Raw genomic sequence first — 26,690 nt, 5'->3', positions numbered from 1 at the left:
CCTTTATTGCATTTGATTCCCTCAGTTTTGCCAATTCTTTTAAGACATATTGCCCTGTTTTGTCATTTTGGTGATCTCAAGGCCCTATTCTGTCATGTTCATAGAGTGAAATAAAGAAAGCACAGATATAATCCTAAAGTAATTACATCACAAGATGTAGGGTTTCACCCAATGTTATATAATGTAACCACTCTTCTTTGCTGAACCAAATAAAAAATATTTACCCTGGAGATTACTTAGCATTCAAAAAGTCATCTTTATGTGTTCAGCTATGAACTCCACTTCTAGAAAAGCTGATATAATAAGAAAAAGTCTGTGTGTTTGACTACAGCATGCAGTGCTGTAGCTGACTACCAGAAAGTGGTCACAAACAAAAATACACACATGAACAGATGTGCTGTGTTTTTCATTTAAGATCTAATTTTCTAAGAGTTTTCAAGACTCGTATCATATTTCCTGTGAAAAAACCTTTTCATCTTGAAAATCCCAACCTACACTTTACGTATCACTTTCAAGATCATGATAATCTCTATATTTTTCAAGTCAGCTACTCCTCCTCCCAAAGCCCCCTTTCTTTTATATGATTTTTGTGTGCTTCTGTGCCAGCTCTTTCTCTCCATCTAGGGCACACTAAATACATTTTTCTTCTTTCTTTTTCCATCTGTTGTCTCTATAAACCTTCAGGAGCTGAATAAATTTCAAAGAAACTCTCATTGAAATTCTAGGCGGCTAAATTTTCTCCTGCTGAGTCACCTGGGCCCAAAACTCCCATCCAAATCTGTATGAAAAACCTCTCAGCACCGTGTTAAGTTGCTTTATAAAAAATCATTCCTCAAGAAAGCCCATAAATTCCTTTTCATGGTTCAACAGACTTAGAGGGAAAGGAGCACACCTTGCCAGGTGCTGCCTGTTAAATTCCAGTTTGTTCATTTGCTCATTGCTGCATCTTTCCCCCATTTCTTATTTACAAGTTCCTTACTTTTCATTCAGGCAGGAATCTCATTTTCTTACTGGTATGTACAACATCCAGAGGAAGATACCCCATGCAATACTAATAAAAGCTTTGTAAATTCCTCTAGCAAGTTAAAATTGAAGCATTATCCTTCTGCATGGGAGTTGCACTGTTTTTCTTTAACAGTAACACCTTTCATTAATGCTTACCAACACCTTCAGTTCATTAATTCTGATTCTGTGGAAACGAAAACAAGTTCCTCCACAGAGACCCCTTTTAAAGGCAATATCTCAAGTCTCTGACTATGTGTCAAATTAAAATCCTGGAGCTGTGAATTCATTTGAGAACTGAAGCCTTAGGCAGCACTCATGCATATCCCAGCAGAAGCCTTACACAGCACACATACACAAGCCCATTGAAGGATTTTTAGCAAAACTACTGTCCAAAAGCAACTACAGTAAAGTCAGACTGGAGGTTTTTTTCCTAACACTTATGATACTTCTGGTACCTAAATGGACTCTGATTTAATAAAGAATCTTAATTTAAGGCGGAATTCCCTTGTCTGAATACATACAACCAGTACCACTTTAGATCACTTACGGATCCTCCCCACCACTCCTGAAGGCTTGGGTCTGCTGCCAGTCCTGTGCTGTACCCGCTGGCCTGACAGCAATATCTCAATGGATCAGGTGTCTGATATGGCATCACAGCTGTGCTTCAGCACCTAAATCACTTCTTCAGAAATATAACAATGTCATGTCAAGTCAAATCACAGTAACAAAATTGGGTCCGTAATATAAATGCAACTTGTGTTTCCAAAATCCAATTTGAAGATCATATTCCCAAAATAGAGGCAAATAGTTTGTACCCTGTTTATTCTGTAAATGTCAATATGGTAAGGTGGCCTGAGGGCTAATACACAGATTCAGTATGCTAAGCAGCTAGTGACATCTCTGGCAAATTGCTGTACACCTTACAACGAATTAGACTGGAAACTGGGAAGGCAAATAATTGAGATTAGTGAGGAGGGTGGATATGACAGTGAATAAGCCATAGAGATAGCGGCAAGAAAAGTAAGTTTCTTAATTCTGACTGGCTACTAGGAAAGCTTGAAGATTTATTTTGAAACATCTCACTTAAAATGCTTTGCTGTGGTCTCTAAGTTTGATTTTTAGCTGGAGTTTTTTATTATTATATTTATTACCTTTTTGGCATGCAATCTTGACAAGGGATTTTAACTACAAGGTGATTAATTCATGGAAAAGTAGAGACTGCAGATCTCATAACCATAGCAGCAACATAAATGTCTAGCTGGAACAAACATATTTGAAGAAATTTCTCTTCCCCCATCAGAATAAGATTTATAGTGCGATTTTCTACAATATACTGATGGTGATACGTACATGTACACTTTACCGCTGAAGTTCAAGAACTTGAGAAATGAAAAACATCTGAGGCCCAGCTCAGTTATCCTCACTCTTTCTCCTTAAAATGTTCATCTTGGCATTTTCAGCAGACCTATTAGGATCTTTCCAGTACAAGTGTTATCGCAGGTGCTTCAAATACCGTGTGCAACTAAACACAAAAGGGGCATTCATCTTTGAAACTGAATAACCTAAACCTTTAAAAGGTTCAAAGCCTTCAAAGGCCTAAGAGCAGTTGTATTTGAAAATTCTGGCAATTTTAACTTTATATACAAAAGTCGCAGAAATAATTCTCCCAAAAGAACTCACTTCAGGTCTGGAGGCAAAATTACATGTTACTAATTACGTATCTGCAATATACAATTGTGGCCTCAAATCCAGCAGCACAGCATGCACACTTGATACTGCAAAAACATAATTACCAAACTTAATAAAAAACAGATGCCAGACAGACCTGTTTTCAATATTATATTCGAAATTGTTCTCCCTGCAGTACTTCAGTCTAAAGGTATGCAAGCTCTGCTCTAGGAAATCTCACAAACATACCAAGCTCTACTGAATCCTACAGAGATTTGCAATTAGAATAAATCTATGCAGTGAGTATCTTCATTAATACAGTAAGTCATGAAAAGCTGGTTTTATGCCAACTAGCTCACCAGAAATTAAGCCCAAAAAAGCTTTTGGTTTTCTCAGCAATAGTAGTCTGGAGGTTTGTTTTTTTTCTTCTAAAAAGCTTGTACATATCAAAAGAAGGTTCCAGAAATTTACTCTGGCTTAAACTCCATCTATCATGGGAATCTTGGACACTGTCAGGTTGCTGTTGGATGCACTTTGATTAAAAATCTCTGTTTGGTGAGCCTGCAGATAATTCTGATCATTCAAGAATTACAGATCACCATAACTGAGCAGCTCTAGCAACTAGTAATAAATACTACAGCAGGAATTTTGGCCCATGCTCTACTCTCCTGGGAGGATGTAAAGAATGTGGTTTATTTGACACCATAAAAACCACTGCAGAATTCATTTGCCGTGTAGTCACATCTTGAATTATTGCCAAGAGATGATGAATGATAAGCCATTAAATATTCAATATAAAATAGCTTTGTGGTCTGAACACTTGTAACAGTGAGGATATCATGTTCTCATTAACATTCCTGGGTGAATTTTGTACGAATAACTAAAGACTTCTGGAAGCTACATACCACCAAAACACAAGTGTAGACCTAAGAAATAAACACTTTTTCTTTTTCACATTACTCTTTGGTACTAGTCTTGCAGTTTCATTGATTAACACTGAAAATTCCACAATTCTTAACAGTATCTCTCATCTCGTTGCTTTAAGTGGAAGGAAACTCCAGAATTTGCTGTATAATTGCATGTGGGCATGCGCACACACAGGAGATTATAAAGTGTGTGATCTTTCAGGTTAAATGTGTAAGAAATTGCTATTTCCCTCCTTTTACAACATGCTGATGGACAACACAAGTTTTTAAATTCAGAGGCTTGGCTTACTGGCTGCTAATGCAAATATTTTTGGTAAAAGCCACAAACAGCCTTAATTTTTCTGGTCCATTTTAGCTGCCACGTTAATGGTTTGGTTCCTGAAAAAATATGATGCTACCACAACTGCCATACAAGTTAGGATTATACCATATTATATTCCTAACAACCTTCTACCTGCTGTACAATACCTTAAAACAGAACTCACTGCGTAGCTAACTTTTTTTAAATAATCACAAAGGTTTGATTCTTTTATAGTTTAATTGAGCTCCTTTGGTACAGAAAAGTAGTAAGGAACAAAAGGAGCTCTCTATCTCTCAAATTGTCACAAGTCTGAAACATAAGGAATTAGGTACCAGTCTTTCAATGTTCAAACATGCATACATCTAAAAAAAGAAAAAGGTGACAAAAATAGGTATCCCACAAAGAACTTAGGCTTTCTTCACTTCTTCCAAGCCACTGGACTCTACAACAATCAGACTTTGCTACCTTATATATTTGGTGACCCTCAGGACAATTGCTTTTGTAGATTTACTACTTTGAAAAAACTACAAAAGGATCAAAGTTCTAAGCTGTTGGTCACATAATACACCAGATGCCTGTTGCTAGGTTAAGGAAAAATTACTATCTAATCGAAATAGCTTATCTGATTCTGATTTATCTGCCTAACAGCACTCTGCAAGCACTAGGTCTAGCCTTCCCCGGAAGCTTGCACAGAAAATCTAATGCTGAGAGGGAATGCTGGGCCTAGTTGCACACTTTCACAGAGCACTCCAAGTGTCACAGCCAAAGGCAAGCATGGTAGAGTTGATATGAGCACATATAGCAGTTATGTCTTCAACTTCCAGATCTGAAATACAGTCTACAGTCTACTCAACTACATTTCTGTGTGGATGCAAATGTCTGCAAAAGAAGTGTCACAAGACCCTTCAGAGACAAAAATTCACAAAAGCTGAATTTGCCACCAAGACTCTCAAATGAACTAGCAATTTTGGCTATGTGATTTTGGTTGCTCCCTGTTTCCAGAAGAACAGTAACAAATAGAGTGGCCAGTGACTGACTTATAGACTTCTGCACTAAACCCAAGATAAACTGGACAGTGCCAGGAAACTGTAGTAGTAACTCTAGCTGTCAGTCTGATGCATTCCTTCAGTAATACATTCACATTCAAGAGATAAATTTTTAATCCCATAAAGATGTATTGGTAAGTATGTTTTAGAAGTAAAATTTTATATCAGTTTTTAAATCTAAACATAAACAATTTTCATAAGATCATCAAATATTTGAGCTACAACTGGAATCTGTGTCACCTTCAGAAGTGTTCTTTATTATTTATGCCTGAAGCTTTTCTGCTAATACATCACTGGAACACCACTTGCATTTTCATCAGTGTTCTGAAACAACTAGTAAATCATGCCCATATCATTCTATGATATTTCTCATAGTATGCTCTGTTCTCAAAACCTGAATTAAATGTGAAGAACAGAAACTGCATTCACGCATTCTTAAAAGCCCAGCACAATCATAACTCAAATACTTTCTCACAATTTTTCTATTAAAGTCAAATGGGCAAACCTGTGACTCATCAAAGCAATTTTCTGATACAGTACTCTGAATCATTTCCACTGGGAGACTGGGACATGGAATCCACCACAGCAAATGAGAATAAAGCCTGCAAACTATCAGTTAATGGATATTTAATCAAATTGAATTCTTCTCACTGGCATGTATGGTTTCCTTTTTAAATCTAAAAGGCTGATTTGTATCCTCTTCAACCCTCTGCTAGCATGGCTTTACCCAGTGGGGCTTTCTGGAACAGAACAAGCTGCAGAAGCTTGAAAAAGGCAAACTGATGAGAAGATGATCACATGAGCTGTGTGCCTTGTTCTGCTCACAGCCACGTGGGGTCTGATTCTAAGCAATGAGCATAACTCAGCACAATTCAGCCAGTTTGGTTCATGCCTTCTCCAGCTAAATAAACGAGGGAAAAGGACTGAAAGAAACAAAATGGTCAAAAGTCATGTGCTTGTCAGCACTGAGCACTGCCTCAGCATACACTTGCCCCAAGGAAACTTGCCGTGTCAAAGTGTGATTACATTTTCAGGCAACAGCTGACTTAGTAATCCTGGTTCTAGAGCTTAAGAAACAAAACTGAGAATGTACGAAAAGAAGCTAGAAGATAGGCTGGACATTCAGGGTAGTTTTTCAAAAGTTTGTACCAACACCTGTCTTAGAAAACCCACATACATGTTACCGGTACAAGGACTGCATAGAAAAAACATGCCTCGCAAGCTAGTTCCTTATGTCAGATGAGATGAGATGCGCACATTTGGTCTGTATTTTCACAAAGCATGAGCTTTTGAAAAGAGGACATCTGCTGAGCAAGCTGATATTGACATGAACGAGGATCATGTATCTACTAATACATCAATTTATCACATTAAAATGCATCATAGTATTCATGTCTAAAGATGACTTGATAGTCAGCCAAACAGGAGTCTGACTTCCTAAATACAATTATCTTTTCACTTTTCCTTTTTGGGACCTAGTTGTCCACGTCGTTCCATAGCAAAGGTACAACAGAACTCTGAAAAGTTAGTTAAAGACTTGGTGAAAAGACTCTGGGCTAAGTTTACTGGTGTTTGGAGCAAAGAGTTGAACTGCCAAGAGATATATATTTTTTTTTGGTCCTCCTTCAATATCAATTGTTTGTAAAAGTACATCCACTGGGGTCGCAGAAATCAGTGAAAGGTGCATTCCTCCAGGATAATGAATACCTGAATTGTTCTCTGACCTGTCCACGCCATGACTTGCAAAAAAATTTTCTCCGGGAGAAAATGACGCAACAGTGGGAATAACCACTGTTCAGGGCATCAACACAATGCCCAAAATAAAGCAGACAAGGCAAAATAAATGCTCTTTGTTCCTCACACATATGTACAGAGAATGGGCCACTCGAATCTCTTGTCAGGCCTCTGTTAGATCATGGTGGTAATATATTGGATAGGCTAGCACATGCTGCTCTGCAGCCTCTCCTTCCTCCAGCTGCTTGGTTTTCTCATAGCATGTAATAGCTTGATAAAATGAATCTCTGGAGCCAAAAGATGGTTCAAATCCACATCTCATTTTTTGCTGCAGCAGTACACCTGAATTCTCTTCCACAAAAGCACTTTCTTCTCTTCGACCTTGCTCCCAGGCCAGTCAGCACTTCTGTCTCCCTAACTGTGTTTGAAGAGAAGATCTGTGATCTGAAGAAAAGACCTTGAGAAGATCCTCCAAAGCCCCAGGGAACTGCTGCTGTGACCTGGCTTTGATTATTGCCATTTCAGGACATTGCTGCAATTCATTCTCTTTTTCTGTAGCTAGAAGTCTCATCCCTGCCCTGCTGTACAGGGGACACAATGTGCAGAGAAATTCCAGCAGCCAAGATCTCATGCTGTTCTTAAGCAAACAGCAAGTCAGCACAAGAGTAAGCACTAAGGAACAGACTGGATGACTTTCAGTAGCTCGTTTTCCCATACTTAGTTCTTTCACCTCAGCCTTTACACTGATCATCTCCCATTTTTAAACAAAACATTTGTTTGTGAATGATGTGAAAAATCTTTTGCATGTTACAGGGGGTCCGCTCCCTCTCTCCTTATCCCAGAACTCAGATGCAGCAAAGTGGTAGAGCATAACCAGAGGACTGACATATATGCTTCAATCTGGTCAAGCATTTTCTCGCCATATTCTTGCTCATTCAAGAGTTTTAGCAGCCTTGGAATAAACCCTACCAAGTGTAAATTAAGTCTAAAATAAAGTTTGGACAGAAGAACACATGTTCTAGTATCGAGTACCAGGATATTTATCTTGTGAACAGATTTTTTTTACAGTGTATTAAGGAAGGTTAAAGAATGTTTGTATACATTTAGCAAGAGAAAGAAGAAATTAGCTTGGGTTATAATAGAAGAATCACAGTACCACTATTACTCCCTAATTAATTCTGTCTGTGAGTAAATCAAAGCTCTAATTATAGACACAAAATCTGCTCAGTATTGTGGAATATTTATGCAAAACACTATTCCTAGCACTTATCAGCTAATATATAATGTCTCACTTGAGCTGAAGCAGCAATTTTAAATAGAAAGTCATCATTTTTGCCACTTCTTTATAGCTCAATACATGGGGAATGCCTGATGAGAGCACAATTTCATTTTTTTTAAGTACTTTGTAAATCCCCACTGACAACTGGTTCAATTCTTCCTTTAAGGAACATCTGTCTTTATTTAAAGAAAAAAAAAAAAAAAAATTCTTAAAATGCCATTTCTCTTACTATTATGAAATAATATCCTTTACCTTCACAGCTATGAATACACTTTGGAAAACTGTATTTGACGTTCTTCTCCATGTGCTGTACCACTGTATCCTGTCATTCTTATTTCCATTTCCATCATCAAATAATAGTACTCTCCAAGCCCTAACCCTGAAAGTTACTATACCTATGAAGACTTGAATCCACACTGCTCATGTTAATAAACTGAAGTTACTTGTTTTTTTTACAAAGAAAGGTGACTTGCTCACCAACTCTATACCTAAAGACAGTAAAGAAGAAAGGGTTTGGATCCAGACTATTTCACTATGGAATGCACTGCTGTTAATCTGAGAGCATTCAGTGATTCAATCCCATCAAAGAAAAAGTACACCTTAACATCAACACAAGTTAAAACAACTGTCACATGATAGTGGTGCCATTTGTTTTAAAAGCCTTCAGGTGATGACACAGTTTTTCTTTGCATGATACTTAACAGACTTCCTAGCAGAATTAGACTTTGAGTCTCTAAAGTGTTTTCATTTTGGAGTTATTTCCTCTAGCATTTGAAAATCAAAGAGAATTTTGAAATAGACTCTTAAATGCCAGTGGACCTACTTAATCAGCTGTGCAGGTTGCTGTAGTTCCTTTGTTTCCTTTATTTTAAGACAGGCTACAACAATTTATTGTTAGAAAGGAAAAACAAGAGAACTTCATAGTCACCAGCCATCATCCAGCCTATCAGCTCCTGCAAATATTACCCACGTTACTGACTAACTGACAACTTCAGGGTGCTACTTTAAGCCCAGCTAGAGATGTAAGTGCAAAGTGACAATGCATCCTCCCTATAACTTATGCATTTATTTATTTACCCAGTCCATATATTTAGCTCTTCTAACACAGTTAAATCAATAATCCAGGGAATCTCCTGAGTTAGTCAATCATCTTAATATATTTTCAGAGTTCCATTTCCTTCCACTGTTAAAATTCCTGTTTCTAGCGTAAATGCTATTAATTATTACAATAACAAAAAGACAAATACATGTTTCCACCTTTAAATACATAATCTCAATAGCATACTATGTGGTGTTGAGTGATGTTTATCTTCTGGTACAAACCTGCTAATGGCATGCAAAACAAATTGTTATTAACTTAAGTTTGCAATTTAAACCCTTGCTCTCTAGTGTGAGGCTGGAGTATTTGACTGTTTAAAAAGAGGACTATAAATATTTTCCCTGACTTCATCATTATCTGCTGAAAATACTGATGTTTCCAAAGCAAAGAATAAGGAGATAGGTCTGGGAAATAGGGATGGAAACAAATGTTTAAAGACAAGTTTTTGGAAACTGATATGGGAGGTTTAATAAAAATGCTGCTATGTCAGACAGTTCGAAAATAATAGAGTTGGCACCTGGACAACTTCTGGAACTTCATTTGTGGCTTCCCTGTTTCTGTAAACAGCACAGCACTGAGATGAGACTCCAGTGGTGCTTCTTTCACAAGCTCATTTTCTATTCTTATAACAATGCACCTTAATTCCATTGTAATGAGTATCCCTGCCAGAAACACGTTTTCATTTTCCTAAACCTCTGTCTGGGGAATTCTCAGAGCTGATGGTGCTGTTTTAGGGCCAATTTCTTGCAGTCATTGCTACCTATTCCCATCCACACAGTCTTGCCAAGATGCACACTTCATACAATGGTGCTGTCCTGACTGAGTCTAAATTAATTCTTTCTATTTGAGTTTTGCTGCTACAGTCTCAAATGCTAGTAAATATCTCCCCAGGGAACTTTATTATATCATTCATTCTATTAACATAACAAAATTAGCTTTACTTACTGGTAAATGCTGATTAAAGCTTCAGAGGGCTGAAGACTTAGGAAATTATAGATGTTAAATTGTGAACTTCCATATTCATGCACTAGATTAACTCCAAAAGTTACAGTACTCTTTAGGACTAGAAAAGGAAAACTTAAAATTTTATAAAAGTAGATGGAACATAGCTCAGATGATGCTTTATAGCAGTATTTTGTAATATACACTGAATTCTTTATCCTTCTGTAGCACATAATTCCATTTTTCACACCTCTTTTCACCACATTCTAACTTTCTGCTAATCTTCTCTTGCTAAACTTAATACTCTGATGCTTCTGTGTCCTCGGAGCCTTCTTTCAAATCTCTGTTTAATCTCTGGTTTTATTTCCACAGTCTTCTGTAAAGCATTGCATTTCTGTTCTTCCTTGCAATGCCTCATGCATGTTTTCATTGTATTAATTTTAATTTCTGGAACATCACCATACCAGCAGTCCTCACATCCAGAGACAGTGACTGCATTCTCCAGTGACTGGTACTACATTTCCTCAGCTTCTGACTTCAGGGAAAAACACGACTTGTTCAAACCCACTATTTTTGTTTCCAAGTCTGCCAAAGATCTAAGAGAAAAAGTAACATAATATACCCTTCAAAAAAGAGTTATAATGAAAGGTCCATCCTCAAACTGGCCAGATTTTTAAGGACCTATAAATACTGCTATTTAGAATCACCCTATACAGGCAAAGACAGACTGATTAAAAGAGCTAGATCCATGAGACAGGATGTCTGATCAGTGAGACATGTCAGTCAAAAAAATAACTACCATCATTGTACTAAGTGGTTAAAAGCCAGAAGTCAATCAGTATTTAAACTCTTAAAGTCAGTCTTTGGCAAACAGAAGATGCAATGATGGTGGATGAGAAGCTCAACATGAACTGGCAATGTGCGCTTTCAGCCCAGAAAGCCAACAGTGTCCTGGGCTGCATCAAAAGAAGCATGGCCAAAGGGCCAGGGAGGTGATTCTCCCCTTTTACTTGGCTCTTGTGAGACACCACCTGGAGTACTGTGTTCAGTTCTGGAGCTGTTGTAGTGAGTCCAGAGAAGGGCCATGCAGATGATCTGAGTGCTGAAGCACTTCTCCTATGGAGACAGGCTGAAAGAGCTGGGGCTGTTCAGCCTGGAGAAGAGAAGGCTCAAAGGAAACCTTATAGTAGCCTTCCAGTACCTGAAGGGGCCTGAGCAAGCTGATCTAGTGGAAGGTGTCCCTGCCCGTGCAGGGGGGTTGGAACTAGATGATCTTTAAGGTCCGTTCCAACTCAAACCATTCTACAATATGATATGATATATAATATGATAACCATCCCTAGTGGTAATCCAGTTAGTGCATGACTTAGAGCAATAAAAACGTGGTGTGAGGACTTGAAAATGTTGTAGCAACTAGCACATGTAGCTATAACTAAAAGACCACAGCAGCCAGTCTAATGCCACTTGGGTCTTCAACGCTAGCAACATCCTGTACTAGCCACAATGTAATAAGGAATAGGTTCCAGATCAAAGATTAAGCACAATACAGACAGAGAGAATGAGGAAGAAACAACCAAGGATCCTCTAAAAAACAGTAAGAAAAAGAGATGTGTCATGCTTTCTCATTCTTTCTAAGATATGACATGATAACAGCAGCTACCCTCACCTAGGAGTTCTTAGAGCATATTGACTCTGCAGAAAACATCAAAAGAAACTCATTAGACTTTTACATCAGCATCTTATTAATTCTAGCATATGAACCACAGTACACAAGAAATTCAGATAAGGCCTAGGGCACTAGGTTCATTTCACAAATATATATATATATGTATATATATATATATATATATAAAATTCCCAACACACAATTTTGTCAATAATATCTTCAATATCAGTGGCTGTTAAAGTTATCATCATAAGGTCTCCTAGACAGAGCATGGTCTGTGATGTGAACGTGAATGCAGGCAGCTTGATGGGGTGTACCTGACAGTCTCCCGGTGAGCATACATTTGCAAATGATCTCCAACAGTTTTGCCTCTGGCAGTATGACTTCCCAGAACTCCCACTGAGAATATTATTCATGAGGCCCTCTTTTAAAAAATTAAAAAGCAAACATGTAAGTATATAACAGCTAAAGAGCAATGTTTTGTGTTCCCTGATACATGTTTCAGAACACTGATGTTGAACTGTTTCATTTTCTAGAGTTTAGCTACATGTAATACGATAACATTTTTTAACATTTCCCTCCACTAATCCTTTTACCTAACTTTTATTAGGGTTTTAAATCTTTATTAAACTTTGATATTCAATACATTTTATATTCTTCTGGATGCTGAATTTCTTCCTCTAATTATTTTACTTGCAACATCTGTGTTCAGTAAATTGGAATCCTCTAAATAGGGTTATATTGTATTAATAAGCAAACATCTCTTGGTCTTGATGTTTAATTCATTGGATTTTATTAGTATATTTCCAGAAGATTTAATTTGTGCTTATTAAGCACACCAACCACACAGCCTCACACTCAGGATGTGTGTCATTAAATGTAATCCCTAGTAATGAATCTTTTCAAATCTTTTATACAAAACATTCCTCCCCTTTTTCATTTCACCTCAGATGCTTCTTGAGAATCCTAAACCAATTTATTAGGAAGGAAGTTCAAAATTTCAGTTGCAGTATGAGGTGTCAGTCTTTGATGTATATAGATTTCCACTCATCCCATGTGCTGCCATTATTCTTCCAGCAAGATTTTTAGGAATAAAAGGGGGCTCTATCCATCAGCTTTAATATCTGCCAATTGTTGCAGTATTTATTAACAGACCTGAGACTGGTGTGAAGTTATCTCTCGCAAGAGACCAACTTTACCTTCATACTATTAATTATCTCTTTATTTCCTACATATCATGCAGCTGTGAAGGACATGCAATCTTAGAATAATAGGAAAATTATCTTTTAGGTTAAATATAGTTTCTCACTAAGGCATGCACACTGTAATAAAGGAAATAAATAATCTATTTATTTACAGCACATGTTTAGCATTTCCATGGGTTTGTGTATCAAGTCTTGATCACAGGATTATCAGAGCCTGTTTTTAGCTAATCTGTTTTTAATGAATGTGTGCTTGTCCCTATCTCCACCAATTTTACTTCATTTGCAGTATTTTAACTTCACTCTGTGCCAAATTGAAAAAAAACATCATAAAACCAAAGAAAAGCAGTAAAAGTATTTTTTTAAGTCCTGATATAAAGTTTTAATTAAGGAGAGCATTTAAGCATGTGCCTAATTTTATGTCAAGTTTAAGCACATGTGAAATTAGTCTTAAACAAAATGTTGAATTGGACTCCACGTATCATTAACAGTTTCAATGGAATTACACCAAAATAGTCATCTACGTTAACACAACTTCTGCCTTGAGCAAGAAATCAGCTTCTAAGCCAGGGACATCACACTCCACTACAACCAGACTGAGAGGTCAAGGCAAATGATCACCATGACAAAATGCATGTTTCTGCCCAGTGATGGGATAACTGGTGTACTATTCTCCTCAATAAAATAACATTAAGGCAAGAATTCCTCAAGGAATCCTGCTGAAGGCCAGCGTGAGCTAAAATCTGAAGAGTTTGAAAAGCTTTTGGTTCTACTTCAACAGAGCAGTAAACAAAAGGAGAAGATGTTGGGTAGCCCTTTGCTCATCTCTTACTCTAGAACCACGTCTGCGCCAGCCCAGCTCACAGGAAAAGACAATGTAAGCATATAACAAATAACAAGCAATAGTGGGGACCTAAGAGCTGCTGAGTCATGTGTGAATCTTGACAGATACCTCTTGTCAAAGCAGGGGGCTGAAGCTCCTGCTAGAAGTCCACATGATTAGGAAATTTTACAGAGCTTATTTAAGCCAGTTTTAGGGAAAATGTGTAATAACAGAATAGAACTTCACTTCTCCAATGTCTCAGAAACTTGAGTTCAATATCTTGCCATGCTTGTTCAAAACAGGATCTAGATCTTTAAGGTCCATTCCAACCCAAAGCATTCTGTGATTCTATGATTTACAGCAGATGGTAAAATACTTACTTATTGCATCAGAAAAAATTCCATTTCAGAAAAAATACATTTGAGATTATTAATTCTAGATTCTTTGGATGTACATAGCCTTCTGAGACAGACTGGGTGTATTAAAGGCCTAATATGCAACAGACTGCAAATGAAGTTTTTCAATTGTCAAAAAGAGGCTGTTTAAGGTGGATACTAATAACTATTTTAAAAACTGTTGCCTTGCCCTGGGATGAGCTCTTACCTTTCAAACTTAATTTTTTAATTAATGTTTTTAATGTTTGTTTATATTGCACCTTTAAAGTACCTGACTCTGAGTCTGGTAGATCCATTATAACTTGCTTGGAAGCTTACCATGAGAACCTCTAGAAAATTCCTGGTGCCTGGAGGCAATTTAAAAAATGGTTTGCATTTTTTTAAATCCTATCTTAAGCTCCAGGAAGTCAGTCAGTCAGGACCAGAGTCAGCACCAGGACCTGCACCAACTGTGTTACCAACTCTATCTTACTTTCTGCCAGAAACTGATCTCCCTGAGAAAATAGTATTTTCTGTCCTTTACAGCTGTTTGCCCTGTCCCCACACTGATTTAATTTTCAATGGTACAATACTAAAAGCAATAGGGAGAGAATTTATTGATATGCAAAATACTACAAATTGAAGATGCAGGTTTATGAAAGCAAACTCCCCCAAACGTCTAACTCCTGCTGTAACTAGTGAAACCAGTCATTGTCAAATGTCTAGCAATATTTCAAGATAAAATTCATGTGACTGGATTAAAACATTTAACAGACTTTTGTCTTCATACAGAATAATAAAGTTAGCAAGTATACTTGTTAATTCATAGAGGAAGCACTTAGGATTAAGTGGCGTATGGCTGTGCCAAAATATGACAGATCTAATGACCTGACCTATGATGAAAATTATGAGGTACATTCATTTATAGTAACTTATAAAAAGATAAATCTTTTTATCCCTCTGTTACAAAGACAACAGGTTAGCTCATATACTGAGAAACAGAACAGTACTATCTCATCCTGAGGATGAAGCAAAGATACAAGATAAAGAAATCTTTTTAAAAAATGTAAATGTCAAATTACCTAAGTAAACTGTGTCTGGCAATTCATACACATGCATATTTTCTACTATAGAGCAATTAGGCTTCAGCTTCCTTGATCTCCACAGCAGAAAGTAAAGGAAAACTATTATCAAACAGACTATACCATTCTCCCTATTAAATGCAGCAGAACATGATCTTGTTTGCCCAGATACAATTGCACAGCATATTGTTTTAAGAGCCTCCAGATGAATATCTATGTAAATGACCTCAGCTCCACATGCTGCTTTTGCTGCACTGCAAATGCTGCTGGGTAAAACCATGTGTGAACCAAGAAGGACCTAACTGACAATGCCTGGTGTAAGAGTAGGAGAAGGGAATTCCCTGCATTCCAGAGGCATCACCAGCAGTGCTGCTGTACATCCTTTGTGCAGCACAGGGCAGTGTCCTCTCTGGCATATGCACTCTCTCTTTCATACACTGAAGCTGCTGAAGACCAGTGTGCTCAAGGTCTCTGCCCAAGTGGCCTTCCCACAGAACAGACTCCTGGGAACTTGCTCTTGCTTCCTCTTAAGACAGCTTCCATTTGCAGGGATCAAGGGGAAGGGGAATAAATCTCACTAAAGTAATTTTACTAGGGCAAAATAAACAAATCAATCAGCCCATCAAAAAAAACAGTATCTGAAGTGTCAGAACCTCTAATTAAAGCCAAGTAATTAATTTGACTGTGACAGATAGCCACTGCCATCACCTGTAATGCACTGTATTCTGCACATGGCACATGCATACACATAACTTACATACATCCCATAAAGCTCACTTTGTTTCTGTAAAGGCTCAGTTCCCTTTTCTTCCAAGCAAGAAAAAAAACAGTGAGCATGGATGTTTGTGAATAAAATTGCTACAGCTTCAAATTACAACTAATTGTCTAAGTCATTCACCTCATTTCAATGTTAACTGCTGCCTTTTAGGACAAATATAATAATCTTTGGACTTCCTCTGTGGTTTTTGGTTGGTTTTTTTGTTTGTTTGTTTTAAATAAAAGTGGATGGTAATGTATGCAAAAACTGTAGGTTGGCTTAGCCTCTCTTGGGAAAGTCAACCTTGGCCTTTGAAAACAGATCGAGTCTCTTGTCTGTATCTGTCTCAGTAACACAGGCCATCTCAAATCGAGAGGGAGTCTTGCGGTAAAAGCAAGAAGAAGAGGGAGGAAAAACAACTCTACTGTTCCCAAACAGGGTCTGGGGTGGGGGGGGAGAGGAGAGGGGCAGGGGGAGTGCAAACAGGAACAACTGAGGATGAGAGCTGTGGCAGAGAAGCCCCCATAAGGACAGCTGCCTCTTCTGCAATGCTTTACATCAGCAAGTGCAAACCACCCAAGGAGCAAAACATCACACAGCCTCAGGCTTGGAAGCATGAGGGAAGTGCCAAGAAAGAGACAGACTCAGAGGAGGGGACAACCAACCTATGGAAAGGGATGAGGCAAAACAATGTAAGGAAGGAACATACTGTATCACTAAACTATTTTCCCCAAATAAAAAATCCTGAAACCTTTTCACTTTTGAGAGAAAGAAGTCAAAATGAGAAAATTGCATTAAGAATTATTTTTCAATTATCTTTTCCTCTTAAAAAACTTCAACATGCTACAAGTCTATTTATATTTAAACTATTTGGAAAAACAAACAAAACCAAACCAAAATCACAGTCTTTCTTACACATACTGAAATGCCTGTAATGTAATACATAGGCTGTGCTTTGGCAGTTTGCACTGGAATTAAATATCAGTGAAAGAACCTAACATTCCTGCATATACTTACAAGATACAGCAATGGGGGGTAAAGCAACTAAAGACACCAGTAACTATTGAGGGATAATACATCCAGAAATAAAAAATACCCCAGCTAAAATCCAACTAAGGCAAGCAACTAAGGCGAGTCTTTGACTTCTAGTGGACACTGTTCTTGTCAGTGATAGGGAAGGTTCTTGGTGGTTATCAATTAACGGGTAACATATATCTCTTTCAGTAGGGAAAAAAGAGTATTCCATGCAGTTTTACTAGATAATAAGTGAAATGCTTTTTGCAATCCAACTTCCTTTAGTTTTTCTTCCAAATAGCATAATATCCTCAGATGAGAATGCTAAATCCTGTCACCAATTTAGCATCTAAGTGAAGTAGCATAAGTATTTGCCACAAAAACTTAAACTTTGCAACAGAAATAAATTCTGTTATTTAGGCTTTCATTTAACAACAAAAAAAAACAACAAACAAAACAGTAATTGTATCCAAACACTTGGAGTTGTAAAGAAAAGTACATAACCTAAAGTTGTTCATTTCAATTTTGTAGTCACTTATTGCTGATGTTCAAGAAACCATGAAGTAATGGGTTTATCCCACCCATTTAATTACTTGCTATATCATTCAAGCTATGTCCTAAAGGTCAAAGAACCCTCATATAAGCATTTTCCTTCCAATAATTTTTGCCATGAATTGTCAAGTACAGAAATTCATTGCTAAAAATTTTAGGACATAATGATGCATATGGATTCAAGACCAATTTAGTGGCTTAAAGACTACATACAGATTAGAGTTTCATTTCACACTAATTTACATATGAAGTCTGCTTGTTCTAATTTTCCTAAAGTTGTCATACGTTTTGCATTTTGTTACATTGTTATTAATGGAAAATTTGGGATCAGCTTGCTGTGGCATACCTTGGACCTTGATAAGCCTGAGCAATATTTTGAGCTGTAAATTATAATTAGTGGCCTATAACTGCTGTATGTCAAACACTTAAGCTGCATATCTAACAGCTGCTAATAGCTAACCTGGAGTTAGTGAGATCAATAGGGGTGCATTAGTGTAAGCAAGAGGAGAAAGCAGAATGTTTAACTGCTGAAGCTAGGAAGAAATCACATTCAAGTAATTTCATAATTAATGGTTCATCACTGTCTTTGTCATGTGCTCCCCTGAAATACCTATCCTTTGCCAGATATGGTACAGCTGGATCACTAGTATACTCAATTTTTGTTCCTTTCCCTCAGAAGTACACCTGTAGTTGCACTGTGTCAGTACATGTGGTCTTGCTGCACTCACAAACTGGATCAGGAATGTTGTTCTGTTGTTTGTTTCTGTGACACAGCTGAGACTTTATTTTACTAGTGTTAATACTGATAACTACCACAAGTTAATGCTAGATGTGTTCTGATGTTCAAAGAAAACTTAGTAGGTAGATTTTCAGTCAAAATAGTTTTGAAGGCAAGTATAACTGTCATAAAATCTAGTTCATTTATGGGATGGTGATGAGATTCTCATTCCAGTCTAACCAACAATCCAGTATATAAACTCTTTCAAGCTTAGCATTGGCATAGACAGACAGTTCATTAACAGGAGCTACTGGAGCACATCTTCACCAATCACACTGGTAAGCCACCCCTCATTAGTTTCATAATTACACTGTATATGCCCCGCACATCACATAGCATGTTTTTGAGCTATTAAAATATAGCTTTCATTTTCTGAAAGACTAAGCACATTAAATCACTCAAGCCAGGAGTAGCACTCTCTTAAACAAATCAGAATTCACATTAGACATTTAAACTGACTTTTTTTCTGAATGACACAATCTAGCAAGGTACAATATTGCTGATCTTCAGAAGCTGTTTGTTCTTCAGAGATAATTTTTTAATTATGAAGAAAACTACAGCTGTGATGACTAGGCTGACCTATAAAATCACTATTGTTTGGTTTGCATGTGGTATTCTAGCCTCCATTATTCTCACCATCCCTTGAGAAAAGCTGGAATTGCTCTTTAAATCAAAGTCACTTAGACTTTGTATGAAAATGGACACACTGATGGTACATTTCACATACAAAAGGTATTTATGATGTACCTTCTACTTCCTTCAAGAAGAAGCCACAGAATTTTGCACTGAAGTACTGTTCACCTAGATACATATACATTTATTTTTCCTAGCAAAAAATACAAAGCAAACATGCAGGACTATGTGGGCAGCACTTGGAATGAAATGTCCTCCACAGATCCAGCAGCCAGCAAGAATAAAACAGGTCCAGCTACAGCATTCAAAAGACAACACCTTGTATGCTTCCACACAAAATCATTAACACACTCCTCTCAGCACCTATTCTGGCTGGCAGCTTCTTTTTCTCAGCAACTCAGAAACATTTGTTTCTGCATTGAAAACACTTCATCCTTCTGATTGTATTACCCATCGATACTGTAAGTACAATTTTGAGTACTTCTGCTTTTCTAGTTACAACTACAAACATACCAACAACAACAGCAATCATGCAAAAAGGCTACCTTCCTCCTCTCCAAATGTCGGTGTGCAGGTAAGTTACAGTGCCTGCAATTACACATATGCAACAAGTAATTGTACTGTGACCCTCAGTGTGTATCTCCTACCCTCTTGCCCCGCCCCACAGAGGAATCAAAGCAAGGGCAAATGGAACTAACTTTTCATTTAGTTGCTTCTGAGTACATTTGAGGCTACCAAATGCATAATGAGTAGCTATGGTAAATACTACGTTTACATGGCTTTTCTGACAGGTTATTCTATCTGAGGAAAGCATTGTCCCAAATATTTAGCTAAACCATTAAATGTATGTACGTAGTTAGTTCATACTGCAGACAGCAAATAAAATTGTAGACAACAGGAAGGTCTCTAGAGGATTTAAGATTTTTACAAACTATTTTTTTCGTATAATCAAATTAATCTCCATTTAAATTTAAACTTTTTCCAATAGCGCATAAACCTCATATACAATAGTAATACTTAGGCAGTGTCCTGTGTTATTCCACATGCTCCTGAAGCTGTCTGTAAGCCATTCCCCAACAGATTACAGCATTACTTTGATTGTCTGACCATTATATCTGTTCTCTCAGATTTGAAGCAGAACAATGCATCACTTCTTAACAGAGTTCATGTGAATGGAATATAAAACAAGCCTGCAGAGGAATAATGATTTTTGTCTGTAAATGTTACTGCATCCCACATATACAATTTCATGGGAAAAATTATGTACTTCTATGGCCCAAATGAGACAAAACTACTATAAATAAATACAGCCAGTACTTTGTCTTTTAAGAGCACCTCAAGATTCTCTAGAAATCAAAAAATGAGAATCCTAATGGCAAATGCCAGATATATTCACTCTATCAAAGTATATGTTCTTTTCCACATACCTCTCCCAAACTACAAGTGTATCCAGTCTTACTAAAAGATGCAAGTGATTTACATTCAAAACAGCCTAACAGTAAAATATTTCCATTAGATTTTGTTCCCTTTACGTTCTGTCTTGGTTAATCTCACACTCCACAGACTCTCCCATAAAACTAAAATAATTCAAATCCTTATCATTCACTTTAAAACCTCTGCATTTACCTTGTTTTCCTCCTTTAAAATTATACTGAGAAAAATACTTCAGGACTATCCTGCAATTTGGAAGACTTCCCTTTTGGAAGAACTTATTACTCCACAACTGTAAAATGTCATCAGCAATTCTTGTAAGATCACCAGCTGTTGAAAATGGCTTGACTTTCTACATTGACCTTTAATATTTGTATTTTCCAAGAGGTATTCTGTACTTTAACATCTGCTTAAAACAGACCATAACTAAAATGAGACCAGCACTAAAACTTAACTCAGAGAAATTTAAATGTGTGTGTGTGCATAAGAGGCAAGAAGCAGTCACCTCTTCATAATACGCAATTGAGGCTGCCAGTGAATACTTCATAGATCTTTTCTAATATTTGAATTGAATGTTAAAACCAGGAGAAATTCACACTTAGCCTATGTATGAATGTGATGTGTAATGTGACTTTGTTTTTTAACAAAGAAGTTCATCATGTACAGTACAGGATAAAGGTTGGTGATACCTCGTCATAAACTTGGTATGAAAGACAATATGATGAATGAAGGATACGAATGAAAGCTAATGGAGGGTAAATTGGTTATGTGCAAGGGTTGTTTGCAGCCAGTGTTCTTCGGTTTTATAAGCTATCTTCACAGGACTGTGCTCCCTCCACACCCACAAAGCAGTTAGGTTTCATAACAGTTATTTTGTGCCTGTAGCTGAAGATCTGATTCAGTTCAAGGCTAGAGGCAATTATTGCCTGTCTTTGCCATGTTTCTTTGCTTGCTGAAAATAAGTGAAACTTTGAGAACCTTACTATGCATTTCCTGTAAGAAGGGAACAGATCTTGATGCCCAGATAGGTCTCATGAAAGCAAGCAATAAAAAGATACTAGCACTCTGGAGATGCTTTATCTATCAATTCAAGTCCTTCAAACGTCTCACACAGGAGGTGCAGATCTAGCTGAACAAAACCTCCGCAAGGTGTCTTGAAAAATATTTGCTTTGTTCACATGAAGTATCTCTCTTTTTGAGAGGATACTTTGGTACATAACTGACACCTGAGAAAGATAATGTTGCAGTCTAGAGCTGCCACAAGCAAATGCAAGGTCTCAAAACAATATAACACAAGGAATAAGTTGCAGCTAATCAGCCAAAATCAAGAAAAAGAAACTCTGTTCCTACAGTCTTGTTTAGACATTTCTAAAAGCTCTAGGCAAATATGCAGATGAAGCTTTGCAGCAAGAAAACATTCTATCTGTAACTCATCCCTGATCTATGGCCGGGAGGCAGAAAGATTAAACAACAGGCTTTAAACAATCAAAGGAATATGTTAGATTAAACTTTTTTGTGTTAGTGACAGTCACTGTTGACTTCCAGGATAAGAAAATAAACAGAACATGCTCAATGTAAATAGCATGAAACCAACAATTTAGTATCATTCGCCAAGGGTTAAATCTTAACTTTTCTTTCAAACAGAGCAAAATACAATCTAATTTGATGTTGGTATGAAAAATATACTCTGATTAATTTATCACCTTCATTAAATAAATTATAAATATTTTTACACTCCTATAATCTAGAGAAGGTACATAATATGTTGCTCAACCTTAAAAGCTAGAAACATTTTGTTTCCTGTTCTTTCACATTTAAATGTATCCTCATTTTGCATTATGGCAAATTTTGTTCCACACATATTTAGACTTACCCATTCTTGAATTAACCTGTTGTTGGTCTGTTGTGAGTCATTTTGTTTGAACATCTGGACTAATCACATGCTTCAACTGAAAATAAGTAATTTATGAGTTATGAGAATGAAAAAGATGGTCTATGAAGATTGGCCTGCATATGTTCAGTGCATTATGAAAAAATACATAGAAGTTGTGTTCGTAAAGTTTATGGCATACACTAAAAATGAGATGCTTATCTGGGTTTGTAGCAAGGCAGTTTACAGTTTCATAGTTAAACGAGTCTACATTTATTAAAAATATAACTAATATTACAGTGCCATATGTATATAATCAATATTTAATTAATAGAATCAAAGAATCACAGAATGGTTTGGGTTGGAAGGGACCTTTAAGATCATCCAGTTCCAACCAGGGAGGAGGCATGGACACCTTCCACTAAATTATGTTGCTCAGGGCCTCATCCAACCTGGCCTTGACCACTTCCAGAGAGGGGGATTCACAACTTCCCCATGGCAACCTGTTCCAGTGTCTCAACACCCTCACACTAAAGAATTTCTTCCTAATGTCTAACCTAAATCTCACCTCTCCTGGCTTAAAACCATCAGCCTGTCGCTACACACTTTCAAAACAAGTTCGTCCCCAGCTTTTTTGTTGGCACCCTCCAGGTCTCCCCAGAGCCTTCTCTTCTTCAGGCTGAACAGCCCCAGCTCTCTCAGCCTGTCTTTGTAGGAGAGGTGCTCCAGCCTTTTGATCATCTTCATGGTCCTCCTCTTGAATATCAAGTGACAGAATAATTTTTTGATTGATAATCTAAACATAGGCAGTAACAGGACCGGTACTGAAAACAATGCTGCTACACACAGCTTTAAAGCACAGTTTCTGAATTTAAGGTCACACTAGAGCTCAAATGGACAACCCTATACTTTTTGAGCTACATACAACCCTGTCCCTGCTCCCCTTGCATCAGCACAAGGCATGTGCAGACATGTAAGGAGCTCAATAAGCTTGTTTCTACTGTAATAATTTTCAGCTAGAAATATGTGTCATATATGACTGATTGTCACAGTATTGCTGGTGCTGACACTGAAAACAGGGAGATAACGTACTGGAGTGGAACAATACTGGAGAGGTAAGTTTCAACCACTTCAGTGCAGCTGACATTGAAACTTGTTTAAGCTAATCACAGGAAAAAACTCTCTCCAGGTCCTCTCTAATGTTAAAAGGATCCTGCCTGCCAATCAGGAATTGGTTGTACTCATTTTGAGGTTTTTATTAAACATAGCTTTTCAAGACACATTCAGAAATTACTGAATTGAAACGAACCACTGTAGTTTTTCCACTAACTTCAATACACGCTTTTCACTGTGGGCGCTGTCAGACATGCTGTTCTCGCCACTTATGTCCGTAAAGAAATGTCTTCTTACGTACTTCACAATCCCAGAACGCCACCAGAAGTCTGCATCCAAACCTGCAGTGTTAACCTGGCCATAACACTTACCCTGTTTTTCATATAAACTCGTTTAGAGAGCCGATATACAGTGAAGGAGCATCTAGGTATGTTAAAATTTGAATATGCATCAACAACAGTATTTTTAATCCTGAGCCAAGCCCTTTAGACCAAGTACTTTCTTCACAGGCCTACAGGCACACATCTAGTACTATTCACTTATTTGACTGCTTATACCTAGATGTCTAATATAAGTTTATGATCTAGGCCCTCTATAGGGCTCTAGTCCCACTCTAGTAATGGAGAAAAAAGGGAACTTCCCGAGTCTATTCACGCCAAGTATCTTAGACTCCTGCTGCTATATTGCTTTTAAAGATGCATACCTTTCTCCATTGACTAAAGAGAGGAAACTACAGGGCTGGCTTAGAAAAATAACCTGACTAAACATCAGCATTATAAATACCTTCCTTCATGTCTAAACCAAATCGTTACATTCCTAAGATTAAAATATTGGAAACAAGAAATAATTCCAAGAAAACTGTCCATAAAATACACTGCATGACAGAAAAATGTTGATGTAAGCTGCAAATTTGGACTTTCCTGTATTAGATGCTTCAGGCAAGTCATTTGCACCCTTTTTCAAGAAAGTGCTTTGTCTTTATAAAATAAATCATCAGTGTTGGTGACTGCAGCAGAGTTAGACCTTTCCTAGATTTTTGTATCAATTATGCTTTGACAGTGCTGAATTATTCCATTCTGTTAAATATACCTCAGTTAATTAAAAGGTTGTCTTTTTTTTTCAGGAAGCAATATAATTCATGATGAAGTAGGAGATTAATGCATTCTAAGTCAGAAATCCTGTGGGTGAAAGTCAAATTGGTTTTGGAACAGACATGTTTTCATATCCACCTCATTGACTAAATATTCCTGAAAGACTTCAAATCTGAACTGAGGGAGTGCAAAGCTGCATATAGAAGCATGGAGCTTTTATTATTTTCCTCTGACTTAAAACAATAGAACAGGATTGTACATCCCAAGAATGAGTTACAATTCTCCAAACACCACCCAATACCAGGCAAAGTGCCTGCAGTGCCACAAACAGCGTAACAGGGAAAGGTGAGCTTTTAGAGTGGTTTGTATTTTGGAGAAGCAGGAGATCAAGAAACTCATGTATTTACTATTCCACTGAAAAGCTTGTAAATATCAGGAGCTTCTTAACTTGTATCTTTATGTATACATGAACTGCTCATTTAGGTAAGTAAACAAATACATTTTCTGCATAAATGTTTTCAGGAGAAAAAGCCTCCAAACTTGTGCTGCATGGGAAAGATACATTCTCAAACTGTTAAGTCAATTAAAGAGATAGGAATTAATAAGTGTCAGTTCACTTACAGTGGACCACTACACCACAGCACTTTGAAAAATGCCAGTGACAAATACTGTAATATAACTCTCAGAGGCGGGATGAAGGTTGCGAGCTAGAAGAATGTGCATTTCCTCAGAGGCTAAAACAGAAGGCCTTGTTCCTACTGTGAGAGGACAAGACAACAGAGAAAAAAATATTTGCACATTCTCTGTTATGCCTAGAGTCTTCCTAATGCAGGGCTTACAAAAGTGCTCTGAGCAGCTCATTTCCTCACTCTAGGCACAGAGAACTACTTGAAGACACATGCTGCCCTGCACTGTGATAATTTTTTCCTCCTGAGAGACCACAGATGAGCACAACAAAAATGGAAGTTTGATCAGATTTGGTACAATCAACAGTCCCCTACATGGTTCCATAAAATATTGGGCTAAATAATAACTTGCCATAAGCTGTCACTGTTCAAGTGCTTCTAATAAGAGACAGAAGAGTGTTTCATAGTAGATAAGTGCTTCCCTCAGACATTGCAAATAAGATTTATGCCTTGTCTTTATTATGACTTCTGCTGGCCTAACTGAGGAGATATGCTCCTGGACTAACAAAAAACCAGAAACTTCTCCTGCAGGTGCATTTACATCATAAACTGGCATTTCCAACAGACTAATTTGACTCTTTTCTAGGAAATCATATTACTACAATCATACATAGCACAGCCTTCCTGCATCACCACTTTCATTCTGGGAAGACCTTCAGGAAGTGTATTTAAGTCCTGAAATTGTTACAGCTGTGCTAAGATTCCTTCAAGCTTTCTCAGCTTCTCTTCTATCAATTTCCTAAGGAAAGAAAGTTACTCAGAATAGGACTCCAAGTCTTATGATGTTCAATGTAAGGACACCTACTGGTTGCCATTCTAGGCTCCTAATTTAAACCTTACTCCCTTCAACCACCAATATCCTTGCCAGATCACAGTACAGCCAGCCCTGCAGTACACAGCAATGCAGACAGCACTAGCACCTCTGCAGAAACCAGGCAGACAGCATTACATCCCAGTATGTACATTGTTTGCTCTCCAAGAACAAAGATCCTCAACAGGTGTTTCTTCAGTGTCACTTTGGCTGCACTGATTTATTTCACTTAAGGGAACTAATCAAGGTTCTGTTGGCTTTTACCCAAAGATGTCTCCTGCCCAGAGGTCTGAAAGTGTGAGAAACAACTATCAGGCACTTTACAACTTTTTTATTCTTGGACTATCCTTTTTTTTGTCCTACTTTGGGACAATTAAAAATTCTGACTGTAAAATTTAAGCTATAACTGAGTAAGAAACTGTAGCAGATCTCTTATTTGACTTACTCAGATTTAATGTTTATCCCATAAATACAGAGCTACTGTTTATTCCCTGTAGAACACCACCAGACTCTGAAAAGCCATGTGAAAAAGTTCTAGAGAAAGACTTTGGCTTTTTACAGATCTGGAAACTTGTACCATGTAATGAAAAAGCTTGTAATTTTCTACACAGAGTCAACACATCTCAGAACTAAAACAGCTAAAATGAAAAAAGTTTAAGAAGTCCAGACAAGCAAGGAGATTAATCTGTTTTTAATTATTCACATTATTTCAATTACACACTACTAGATAAAACCCAAGACCACATGCACTGTGAGAACTGGTCTGAATTCCATTTTGATTAGCAGCAATACAGTGAAGTTAAATTA

Source organism: Apus apus, chromosome 13 (assembly GCF_020740795.1).
Source record: "Apus apus isolate bApuApu2 chromosome 13, bApuApu2.pri.cur, whole genome shotgun sequence".
Classification (NCBI taxonomy): domain Eukaryota; kingdom Metazoa; phylum Chordata; class Aves; order Apodiformes; family Apodidae; genus Apus; species Apus apus.
The sequence above is the reverse complement of the archived record's forward strand: the minus strand, read 5'-3'. Positions refer to the sequence as shown.